The sequence below is a fragment of the Ptychodera flava genome, chromosome 2 (genome assembly GCF_041260155.1).
Source record: "Ptychodera flava strain L36383 chromosome 2, AS_Pfla_20210202, whole genome shotgun sequence".
Taxonomy (NCBI): domain Eukaryota; kingdom Metazoa; phylum Hemichordata; class Enteropneusta; family Ptychoderidae; genus Ptychodera; species Ptychodera flava.
In genome coordinates, this window is record NC_091929.1 from 25,087,250 (window position 1) to 25,100,168 (window position 12,919).

Below are 12,919 nucleotides of genomic sequence, written 5' to 3' on the forward strand. Positions count from 1 at the left end.
CAGATTAGATCCAACAAGTGGTAGACCAGAAAAGTATAGCGAAGGGTTGAAAGCCGTAATATATATCGCAGAGGAGCATTTAACCTTAATAGTTACCTCAATTGTAACCATAATAATTAAAAAAGTAGAGAGAGAGAGAGAGAGAGAGAGAGAGAGAGGGGCTTACTTTACAGGTTTATCATACAGTTGACCATGCCAACGGTGTTACGTTACCAGTGTCAATCAACTGAATTATATGTTCATTTTATAGATTCGAAGACTCTGCCTACTGGAATATTTGTATTTCTCATAGTAGCTGGAACGTGTGCTACACTCTTGCTAGTTTGTTGTGCAATTTGGATAATCAGCAGGGAGAGAAGACGGTTTGAAAGATTTCCAACACAGGACCGGACAACGCAAAACATGTAATATCGAGAACGAACAAAAGAATGCAGTACATAAACGTGTAAATCAAACGTTTATATTGATCAAGTTTTGTCTTAGAATAGCATTGTTATTTCATGAAAAATTAACAAGCTACCCTTTTCCAGATGATAACTATAAAGTAACTTAACCCTTTTGCACTTGATCTTAAAAAAGGAGTTGGTATAGAAAACAATCTATCGTGATCACCGTTGTCGCTTAAAATTAAAGTTATCAATATCATGTCGACAGTGACTGTTCCAAACATATGTGGCGCCCTCTACAAGCAACATCAAACATTATCATGCCGAATGATCGTGGCATGAATGAAACTTGGCGTCACTGCGGCCAGACACTGCAAGAATTTCTATTGGTTCCATTGCCTACTGGTGTAGTTAATGAAGTGTAATGCTTCATTCGGGTTTTTTACCTTCTCTACCCGACATTTAATGCGGTGCAGTTGTTTCTTTATTAAATTCAACGCTGGTACCTCCAAAGCACGCCCTGTCGCATGAACAGGCTATTGCTGTCTCTAGCAATTATCGTGGATAGCTTTCGTTTAGTAATGTGTTCGCGACAAGACCACAAATATTTTTCTCCCGATTTCGGTATTATTGACTCACATGCGATTTCTGCAGCTGCCGTATAGTGTAACACACCCCTGGTACTGTTGCACGTAGCACTGGTCATAAAATACAACTTTGACATATTTAATGACATCGTCGCGATATTAGTTCCTTTAGAAGACTTAAAAAGTAAATACGGGTTTTTTACATACTTCAACTATTTCACCTTGATGACTTTATTCTAGACATTCATTTGAAATGTAAGTATACATATTTCATTTATTTTCGCTACTTTTCTTCAAGTTGAAATTGTAGGAGCAACTCGTAGTAGGAGAACGGAGTGATCGACCTTTGTTCATGTTGTTGACAGCTTCCAACATCGACTCGTTTAGAATGGAGACATTGTTGTTGTTTCCTGAAGGGGCAGTGTTCCGCGTAAGCACAGGTATTCTAATTTATAAAGTAAGACCAACTGCAAGTCACAGTAAAACGGAAAGAAAACAACGAATGAAGCATAATATTTTGGTGCAAAGATGGGATTACCTGACAACTATAGTAGTGAGCAAAGATGAAAATGCGATGGTCATACCAAATAAAGACTATAATCATTTCCAAACTCCTAGTATAAATCCGTATCTCTTGTAGAATAAGGGTGAGTTCAATCGATACTTTATGTGATATTGACAGGCCCTTGAGCGTTCATGATATCAACCTGCATCCTGCATAACTGCAAACGAATGCTATTGCTCCAACGGAGAGTAACGTAGTTTCTTTGAATTTTATGTCTAAATTAATGAATGGTTTGACGTTTCAACAGCTGGATATATGTGGTTCGACGTCAACATGCAGAATTCCGTGCCGAATGTGCTTAACCTCCTTGTAATTTATATACTTTTCAACGCGACGTTTAGTGGCGCCCAAACAGAGGAAGGTAAGGTTTTGAATCAAAATATATTATTTACATCGTAATGTACATTGCAGTTATATATTTGCATTGGCGAGAGATTTCATTGGCGTCATTAGATTGAGAACACATCAGAAAACTCAAAGAAAGCTCACAGTTGGCGGCCTGTTAAATTCTTGTGAACTCGATGATATTCAAGTATTAGTGTCGGCTAGCTATAAAAATTTTACATGTGAACAACAGTATTTAGAACCGTAAATATTTCCTTCTATCAGCTGTAAAGTAACATGGTTGAATACAAACAATGGGAGTTTATAAATCCCCTTACACCTTAATCAATGGGCCTTTCTACTTCGCTGCTATAGTCGACTTAAGTGTAACTGAACTTTGACCCTCTCATAAATTGTTGTGGGCTGTAATTTCGCACTGGATCCAGCCGTGAGCTTGTATCTGATTGACGCCCGAAGACAGGATCGTCGCTACGGGCCATTGTGATATCCGAGTGCTCTACAGATTACAGGATGATGTTGATGCTATCGTCCTATATCCGGGACTTTTGCAAGTGTTCACGAGCTGTTAATACTAATATGTGGTATTGCAATATGGGGCGCTGTTTCAGTTGGTTGTGGCATAGAGAAAGATAGATAGAGTGGCAACGGGTATTGTTTAAGGCGTGAAGCGGTTACGTAACCCATCCATGTTCGCCTCGCCTCAGGTTGCTTTCGCCTCTCTTTTCCGAACGGTGCCGACCATGAATCCTTCGGTAATTTTCGGAATTTCGCCAATTGTTAAGCGAAAGTATGCGGCAAAGTTTGTGTTGTTGTTGTCGTGTGGTGCTGGGCAGAATTGACGTGCTGGCGAAAACGGGAGTGTTTTGAGCTTCAGGAAAATGAGTTTTACCGTTTTAAAAATTCCTCTCATATTTTTATGAATATATAATGAGTGTATTTGAACCAAATTTGAAAGTCTTTTATCGATACTGTCTGGTTTTACTCAATGGTTTACGGTCAGTCATACCGTCTTTTACACATGCGTCAAGGAAGGACATGTTTATGAAACTGCTGGCGTGTTATGTTTTGATTGGCGTGAAGCAGTGTTTCTGGCCTGAGAGCTCACAAAGTAACTATGGTTGCTACGCGACTGGCAGTACGATGCCATCTCGTCGTATTTTTCGCATAATCTCGTGTAATTATCAACCACAAACAAAGCCTCCAAAAAGTTTAACATAACACCTTTGAAGCTCATTTTAATATGAAAAGCCAATAGTCTACCGAGACGACCACGGAACAAAAGGCATGCAAGTGTTGCCACTCTGTCTATATGTTTCTCTGTGGTTCTGTGGGATCATGGTATCACACCCGGTATAACGGTTACCCCAGAACACAATCACCACACACTCCCTGAATGATTAGTTTACTTCACAGATCCGTGGGTCACTGATTACATCTCGATATATTAGTACAAAAAATAATGAAAGAAATATATTTTACCTACATTTTTCCCAACCTGATTGTGTATTTCTGAAATAAATGGACAAATTTCTGCACTTGGTAGCCCGTTGGTGAAAAGACGGAGTGACTTAAAACTCAAATCCAAACGATAGCTCACTTGCCACGCAAACTTTGCGTAGTTATACACAGGAAAAAATCCGATATTTTCCTTGAAAGAAATTACATATAGAATGTTAGGTATAACGTTTGTTTCGAAGTTAAATAAACGGTACAGATTCGTGCCTCAGTCCTGCTGAATATTATGCATGTCGCCCAGCTGAGTTACCGTGGCATGTGTGACCTCGATATAACCCTACGCCAAACAGTCGTTGACTCCCTCAAAGGGGCGTATTCCAGCCTACCAGTTTTAACACAAAGTTGGAAATATATTCAAGGCTATATTATGCTTGAAATAATGACGTATGTTCCAAGGCTTTTGCCGTGCGGTACACTGAATAAATACATCATGTCGTACTGCGAATTTTTGAACGATGAACAATGAATTTTTATTCTAAACTAGAATTAACTTGTCATCATTTACATTACGTATTGTACTCGACGCATTGTGGTAGCAAGGCCAATGACAACAATATTGTGGTGGTATGCACCCCGAAAGTGAAGGACTTAAACTTTCGCGAAAACATTCTTCACCAAACTTTCAACAACCCTCTCAATTTGATACCCAAGAAACAAAAGACCTCACTTTTACCAATATTTGGAATTCAAAATTGCTCACGTCCCTATGGTAACTCATTCGGAAATTAAACTTTCGACTATCTAAAAACGGGGAGTGAATATTTTGCACTGAAATTGGAAATAGGTTTTGAGCTATGGTATTGAAGTTTTGTAGGTATAGTCAGAACATGTAAACTCATCTCCTTTAATTTTTACAATTCACTTGTTTTATTCAATTCTGTAATTTTTAATATTGCAACTTTAAGCTATGGGCACCTAACATTTGACAAACCTGAACAATAAAACGACCCCCTTCTCCAACATAAGTTCAGATCTTGGTTAGTTTGAGACCTTTAAAATGAGTCCCCACAATTGGTAGACCACAGGAAAGCATTGAAAAAATACTGAGAACCCGGATGGACATTTATGTCTTTAAGGAACATTCCACCTTAATATTTACCTTGATTGTACTTGTAACAAAATGACAAAATTAAAATAAGTTCAATGCAATTAAGAAAAAGCAACTTCAAATAAGGGCTAATGTGCAGCGCTGAATAAGATCTGACCCAATTGGGTAGCTGAATCTTACCAATATAATGAAAACAATACAAATAGACTCCCTAAGTGGCTGTGAATAGTGAAAATGGACCAATCAGAGAAAGAGCTTATTCAAGTTGCACATCAGCAACGTCAAATAACGTTGGGTTTGGTGTATGCTATTGTAAGTGTACTTGTTTGTTTCGCTATTTCTGTATATATAACTGATAAGCCACACAACCATTACTGAAGTACGATGTACTCTCGGTGTGCAACGGCAATTCAATCTCCCCATACACTGTGAAATCACTAATAAGTGCCATTACTTACAGGGCTCAACCTTTGTTGAGATTTTCTCTATTGCACTTCATGCACACTGTCTTCAGTCTGGAATTCGTGTCTTGAAGGAATTTTGTTTCTTTGATAGCACCGACCGGGAAACCAGTATTAACAGATGAAGGTACTAACGTGAGTCATTCTACTTCTGCAGTGACTACTGTTATTCCAGGTAAGAGCAAGTACAAATATGATTTCATAGAGATACAGTTCATATATCTCATAAAAATTGATATACCGCGACAATTTATCTGCTGTTACTGAAGTACAGTATAACCTTTATGAAACTCGAATATAAAACCGATATGAGATACTTTGGCGGAAGACTTTAAGGAGAAAAGGGCTCTTTAAAGGTTCGAAATTTACAGAATAAAAGTACAATACCGGCCCATTTTTACTGAGAAAGGACAGATATATAATTCCCCGGGATTTTTAAAGTGAATTGTAAGTTCTTGCAGGGCTTCTTTTGACATCGGTCATTACTCTGAGCTGGTGTTACGAAATTCAATTTTGATATGAGAGACAAACACAGACACGCACACAGACACAGAGAGACAGAGAGACAGAACTTAATTTTATGATCTTGCAATATCAAGTAATTAAATTATGTGCTGTGTTTCCTTAACTTGTTTCATAGCTTTTTTAGCTTTGTGTTACAGATTCCAAGACACTCCCTACTGCAGTACTTGTAACTTTAATAGTAGCTGGAACATGTGGTGCACTTTTGCTAGTGGGTTGTGCGATTTGGATAATCAGGAGGGAAAGAAGGCAGTTTCAAAGAGTTCCCATGCAGGACCGGGCAACGCAAAACACGTGATAACGAGAAAACATTTGAAAAGTGTGAAATCTATAGCCTTGTTTTGATTGTCGATATTGATCAGGTGTTGGCGATGAATTCTACCGTTACTGATGGTAAAATTCAAATAAGCTTCCACCGCTGACGCTTTTACCGATGATTTTTTAAAGTACAGTAAAACCTGATTAAATTGAACCCTTCAGGGACTGAGAAAATGGTTCAGTTTGGAGAGGTGTCTGGTTTATAGGGGTCATTTTAACATAGAGTTCCATTGGAATGGAACCGGGTAAAGGGTTCAGTTTAGATAGGTTTCCGGTTTAGAAAGGTTCGGTTAAAACAGTTTCACATTAACATAATCCTTTCGCACTCGATGACCATGAAGAATGAAAGCTGGAAATAATACAAGGTCAGAACTATGTTACCTAACACCTATGATCATGATTTCGCCAATCTCACAATCTGGCTTACCAGCCCGCAGTGCCCTGAAATCTGCCAAAATACGCGGTTTTCAGAACCTGTCCACTAAACTTAACTTTTTATTAATTTGTAACCATAAAAACTAAGTGGATATATTTTCCAACTGCAACTACGTTTGAATTAGATGCAATATTGAATCAGAAAAATCAGAAAATATCAGTCGACTAATAAACATTTTACATTGGCAAACTTTGTAAATGTTTGAAAGTTCATTAAATAAGACGTTGGACAATTCGATAAACTATCACAGCATTTTATTTCTACGAAGGGTTACGCATATGCACTTTAAATAAATGTAATATAATGGCTTGAGCTTGGAATTAAATTGAGGCTTTTCCTTGCAATGTCCCGGCCTAGCCGAGAGCATTTAGCTGTGTTACACACATAACTGTATATTAATAAAACAATATTCCATTCAAGAAAGTTGCACTGGAGTATCGTTACATCGAATCGAATATACAGGTAGATGGCGCGTCGATATTGAAAGGCCTGTTAGTTTTCTCAAACCATGAGGAAACTTGAAACTATAGTATATTTTATTTGTACCCTTTCGTAGCAAGAATGCAATAGGGAGTCACTGTGCTAAATTCGATGCTAGCAAATAATAACCGATTCTTGAAAATCATGATGGCCATCATTCACATCCCTCGGAATACACGCAGTGGTAAAAGTACATATTTTTTTTCAGAATAAGCTTGTGAAAAATTTCCTTTCGATATGAGCTTGAAACGGACTACCTTCACAAGTGGTAGACCAAAACAGTATTAAGAAAGTTTGCCAGTCCGAGCGCCCTCTACAGGAAAGCAATATCGACCATCACCATGCCGAACAATCACATTATGTGTATGAAATTAAGGTGTTTTAAAAACAGCGGGAAGAAGTGAAGTCTTTGAGATTAATTCAGTTCACAGGCTTTGCCTGAAATGAATAAGCTTGACGACAGTTTAACGAGATGACTGTTTATCACGCCACCGAATGAGCTCCCTGTCAATAAATTGTGACCCATGGCCAGAAAGGCCCGATTGCTAACCTTACTGACCGAAAGAACAGAAGTTGTTTATTTAAGATTTGAGTGACCTCAAAAGGGAGGGCAACGTGTTACCCAGCATGCATCTACTGCCACGGTGGGGTGCACGGTACGGCGTCATGGCGGCCTGGAAGATGGCATGCACGGACCCCTTGCGAGATCATGACATGCATCGGGCAACGTGGTTTCACGGTCCCTCCGGATCCTCGAAAGCAGCCCCCAAATAAAAGCAAACCAACAGGCCTGGCGGGCGTACAACTGCGCTAGGGGCATTCTTAGGCGGCTGCCGCCATGTATTCTACAGACTAAAGAACTACAATGCAATCATGCATAGTTCAAAGGCCACAGTTCAACATCGGTCACAAATAACGCAAACTTTTTTATGTCGGTTTGGTTCCAATATGCCAAAAAAGTCTGCAAAACTAAGTGTTCATATACATTTTGTGACTTTACTCAAACGCGCTCTTTAGCAAACGATGGACGATTTCTAAAACAAATTGCCCGATTTATTAATTACTATTTATTGTAAACATCATTAACATGACAAATTAACTGTATTTTGTTAATTCAAACATCAATATTTTTTGACAGCAGTTCCAAAAAGCTAATCACTTTCCTGAATGGGGACTACTACTCAGCACAGAAAACTAATGTAACGGAGAAGTTAGGGGAAGTACGGACTGGATCATTTGGTCAGGGGCGGGGGGGGGGGAGATTGACTATGGAGCAAAATGCATTTTTTTCTCTCTAATTCAACAAGGATTGTTTTGATATCAACCGTTTTCAACTGTGTGAATTTCTTTCCCATCAGTTTCCCCTTTAGAAGGATCGTTTTTCGATCGCACATACGCAAGCTGAAATGTAAATATTAAGTGCTCTTTTCTAACTATGCTTTTCTTCACATGACTTGACAAAATTTAAAAAAGTCAAGGTTTACGTTAAACTTCTGGCATAGGAGCAGCCTTTCCTACAGCAAAATTACTGATGGACACAAATCAGAAGTCATTTATGTCTCAATCTGTAAGATAACCACTACCACTGTTAGTGATTAGGTTTGTTTTAAGTATTCGTCTGAATAACATGTGTCTGAAACTGACCAAACGTTTTAAAATACTGCGGATGAATCTAGCTAGTAAAATACTGATATCACACAATTAATTTGATTACGTAGGGTGATTAGGAGGGTTATGAAGATTGTCTCTCTCCTGATACAAAAAAACTTTGAATTTTACATCACCAAAAATGGATTATTTAGTGGCAATTTTAAGTATTTTGAACACTTTTATGAAGACTCAAAATGAATTAGATGCAAAATAATTCTCTCAGTATTACCTTTTCAACAGAGACAAGTGAACATCCCGAATAGAAAGGAAATATATATTAGGAGTACTTAATGCAAAGAAATGCATGTTATTGCAAAGAAATCAAAATGTAGCTTCTGCATAATTATGTATACGCTACATAAGTGCTCTGGATTCCTTATTTTTAAAGTTTGTGTAACACGCTGGTTGAAATTCAGGAATATATGGCTATTAATCTTGCAATGCTGCTTCTATTTTGTAATAAACAGGTGCATCCTATAGCATGCTTTACACGACAAATAAATCTCAAAGTAAACATAATTAAGACATTTAAGGTCATTTATAGCTAATTCTTGCACCCTTGTCGAACCACTGTCACATCGCATTTTATATGTTGTGCCTGAAATTGTCGAACACTGGTAAAAAGAGTTTTTGAAACATTCAACATGGATGTGAGTGCGAGAACCACTCTACATACAACACATACTTTTGCTGACAAGTCATGATAAGCCTGGCACATTGTCATCTTATAGAACGACAATAAGCACACAATATCCGGTGGACAAGCTTACTTGGGTATTCAAAATGTTTTCAGGTGTAAGAATGATGAGAAACCCTGGGTACATGGAAAGAAACAGCATAAGTGTTAGTTAAAATATTAATTAAATCAGGGCATAAGTTATGGAATAAATTGTAATGAATTCAAATGTAATGAAATGTTGTCACAAAACGGTGTCTCGAAATGAAAGATGTTATGAAAATATGGCGTCCGAAGGGCGCACCAACATTTAAAGATATTATAAAAGTGGTAGGCACACAAGAAATTTAAGATTGTAAAATGGGCCGTCTGGGGAGAAAAACTGAAAAGTAAAGACTGAGTGTAACTCTCCGTACTTAATTAACTATATAACTGCTATGAAGCTCTGTATTTTTCATCATAACTTGCTTGGATTTTTAAATCTTCCAAGCTGCCCATGATATCATATGATTTAGCTCTAGGAATAAACGTGATTTTTCTTGAAATGAGAACGGCTTCTAACAGTGTTTTAACATACCAATCAATAATCTACATTCTTCTCTATCAAAATGTGTGATTTTATCTCGGTCTGGCGCTATTTGTGACTAAAAAAATAGATCATTTTACACTAGCCAAAATGCTTGATATACAACACTATCACACATATACTGACGCTGTACATTTGTCAATGAACAAGTGTTGTATACACTTAGTGTGGAAAGATCTGCATTGCGTATACTCATGATCTGCATAGATATACGCTACGTATATCAACGTATTGATATGTTCCATATACAAAGATATACATAACGTATACCATTAATTTTGTGTTGCATATACGTCCATGTACGTAAATATACTGAACTCATATCATGCATTTTGCCCAGTGTTAAAAAAAAAACTTTACCAGTGTGCTGATTCAGTCACAGCCAACCAAGAATTATTTAAAATATTTGCTGTTTGACCCTTTGACAACATGACGTTTGTTCATATCAAGATCTAAACAATGAAATTCATCGAACATTAACTGATAAGTCTGCATAAGGTTGATTGTCAATGTGTCAGCTTAAGTCCACACAGTGATACAACAAAACCAGAAGTAACTTCTCAAAAGTGCCGGTAAAGCACACTTTACGAATCTCAGCTGATGCCTAATACAAGTACAGTCGTGGTAACGATAGTTACAGTGTTTTCATAATCACATGGACTTTCTTCGATACAGGTATGTCGTCTTATGTTGATATATACTATGGCCCCAAGATATGAGCATATTTACATATATGATGGGTTGTCCTCGTCAATACTGTTCATGTTTTAATGACATCAGTCCATATAAAAAAGGTTTCAAAAAAGCCGACGTGCTCAAGATTATTTCAGTACAGTGAGCCAAATATATGGCCTTCATCGGATTGATCTCGTGCTCTCTATAAGTCCGGTAACATACCAAACGTTGTACTTTAATCAGATTAAGTAATATTATTTCACAATTACAAACAGAATGTCACATGACGACCCCTTCCATAAAATCTTTCAACAAACAAGAACCGACGTTTATGCGCCCCGCCATATTCGTTTGTAGTTCGTTGCTGTCGCTTGCCAGCGGCTTACGTTGAGGTTCTAGCTTACATGATAGACATATCTTAAGTGAACTATATATAAATATTGCTGATTAAATATTAACTTTCCGGACTGGAATACAAACGGCAGACAAAAGAGAAAATATCAAATGAACATTCATTGATAATATTTACAGATTGTAATGTTCGGATTAAGAAATATGTTTTAAGCCGCCACGTGCAAAAATTGAGAAAGTAGAAAGAAGAAAACATTCTTGAAGAAGAATGCCTTAAACAGTTTTATATTTTTTCCTCATCGAACACGCTGCCCTTGGTGTTCAACTTTAAACTGCAAACTGTCGGGACAGATGGATTAACATGTAATAACTTTCACTCCGTATGACGTTATAATACTTCGGCAGGTCGATGACATTCTTGAAACAGCAAAAATTATATAACTTTTCAATTGAGTTTCCCAAGACGTTGCACTTCAAACTAGACAACTATTGTATTATTCTGTTGTCTACAATTGTTAGGAGGTGACAGTGACAGGACATTTTCAATATTAAGTGACACAGCTAATCTCAGATGCCCGGTCAGTAATAATAATAAAATAAACGTCAACGATGAAATAAAGGGATATGAACTAAGTTACCGAAGGGGGCGTTTATTGCGGCATTACACGAAGGCGGCAATCGATCTTACATATCGTCAATGGAAAGTACACTATCAAGGTTTCAAGTAGAACATCATAGTTGATTCGAAATACCACACAGTCGGACGCAGGTCAATATATCTATCGTGTGAGAATACGTCCGTCCTTTCAAAGACAGCACGTTACCCTGTTTGTGTCCGGTAAGTGATGTCTTTTTATGTAAATTCTTTAACCCTATGTCCCGTTGGGTATTCCCATAGAGAAGACGAAGTTATGGATATGTACCGTCAGAATGGAACACTTTTTCACGAAAAAAAAAACGCTAAGCGTGGGCCGATAACAAGCTAATATTTCCACGCTTTAACGGTACATCCCGTCTGAAAAATATCAAAAGTATCCCTACTGGGCTCACTGTACACGTTTCTGATACTTTCGTGTAGACATGTCACCTCCTCACACCACTCATAACTATGCCAAGAAGATGGATCCACAAAGGATTACACTGCATTCTAAAATTGGATTCTCCTAGGATACTTAAGAATCCCCGGGGAATCCATTGTGAATTCTAGTGATGGATTCTTAGTAGAAACAAACGTGGGTTTTAGTGTATATTGTAAGAATCCACCAAAATGTATTCTGCTATAGCGCTCTGGATAACATTTCACATGGTGCATGAATGGCTTTTTAAATAATTGAGTCATTACGAATTTTACACATTTGAATGACTTCGCAGATATTTTATTAGAGTCAATGGTTGACGGAATGATGACGAATTGTCTATCTTACTCTAATGAATGATTTATCTCCTGTAGAAAAGTCATCGATTGTCCATAAATACACTGAAATATCATTTAACTATACTGCACTTTGAATTGCCCTCAATCTGTTTTTATATAGCCCTCAATTTTTTTAACTTCATATGCCTTCTACACTATGAGCGTGGTTGATTAGAATTTCATGATAATTGCATGCTTAATAGTATTCCATTTTTATATATCGATTGCGGATTTCGACGTCACGAACCACGAGCTTTTGAAATTAAATAAATGGTTTCACATGCTTGCGTTTGTTTTCAGAGCCCTTCAACATTGAGTTGCACGTATCCGGCAGCGTAGGGAGACATTGACCTACTCATTGTAAACAGGACAATCGGATCCACTTTGAAAGCTAATTGCAGCGCCATATTCACAACTCCATATGGCATTTTAAATCTCAAATGGACCGCGAATAAAACTGTACACAGTAATCAACGCATACGGGACAACTACCTAAACGTTACATTAGGTGATGGTTATGCTGCATTCTCTGAGCTGACATTGGTCAATATCAGTCGTGCTGATTCTGGCCTTCACACTTGCCGAGCCTTTTACGACGACAAACGGGCCAGTAATGTCAAAAAGGCTTTCTATCTCCAAGTTCAAACAACAGGTTAGACATTTTCCCATGGCATAATTTCAACATTCGTTTCTATGAAGGCTTGACATGATATGGAGAAAAATAGTTGTAAAGTGACCGTCTCGGCAAGAAAGTTGATAAGGCAAAATTAAAACTATAATATGGATGGTTAGGTAAGCAGTCGAAATACGAGCTTTTTTGACGATAAACAATATTTTTTGGTCTTGACCAATATGTCATTATTTACTTTCTGTATTGTATTCAATATATTGTGCTGGCAAGACT

The 12,919-nt window shown here is 37.6% G+C and overlaps 1 long non-coding RNA gene across 1 annotated transcript in view; it reads left to right on the forward strand.

Annotated features, from left to right (window-relative positions):
- Window positions 1–254: 254 nt before the first annotated feature.
- The window catches only part of LOC139147632 (uncharacterized), a 62,873-nt gene continuing 50,208 nt past the window's right edge, over window positions 255–12,919 (forward strand). Inside the window, exons 1-3 of the long non-coding RNA XR_011555768.1 lie at window positions 255–1,228; window positions 1,786–1,899; window positions 5,002–5,082. This is a non-coding gene — a long non-coding RNA (uncharacterized lncRNA). The remainder of the gene's footprint in view (window positions 1,229–1,785; window positions 1,900–5,001; window positions 5,083–12,919) is intronic.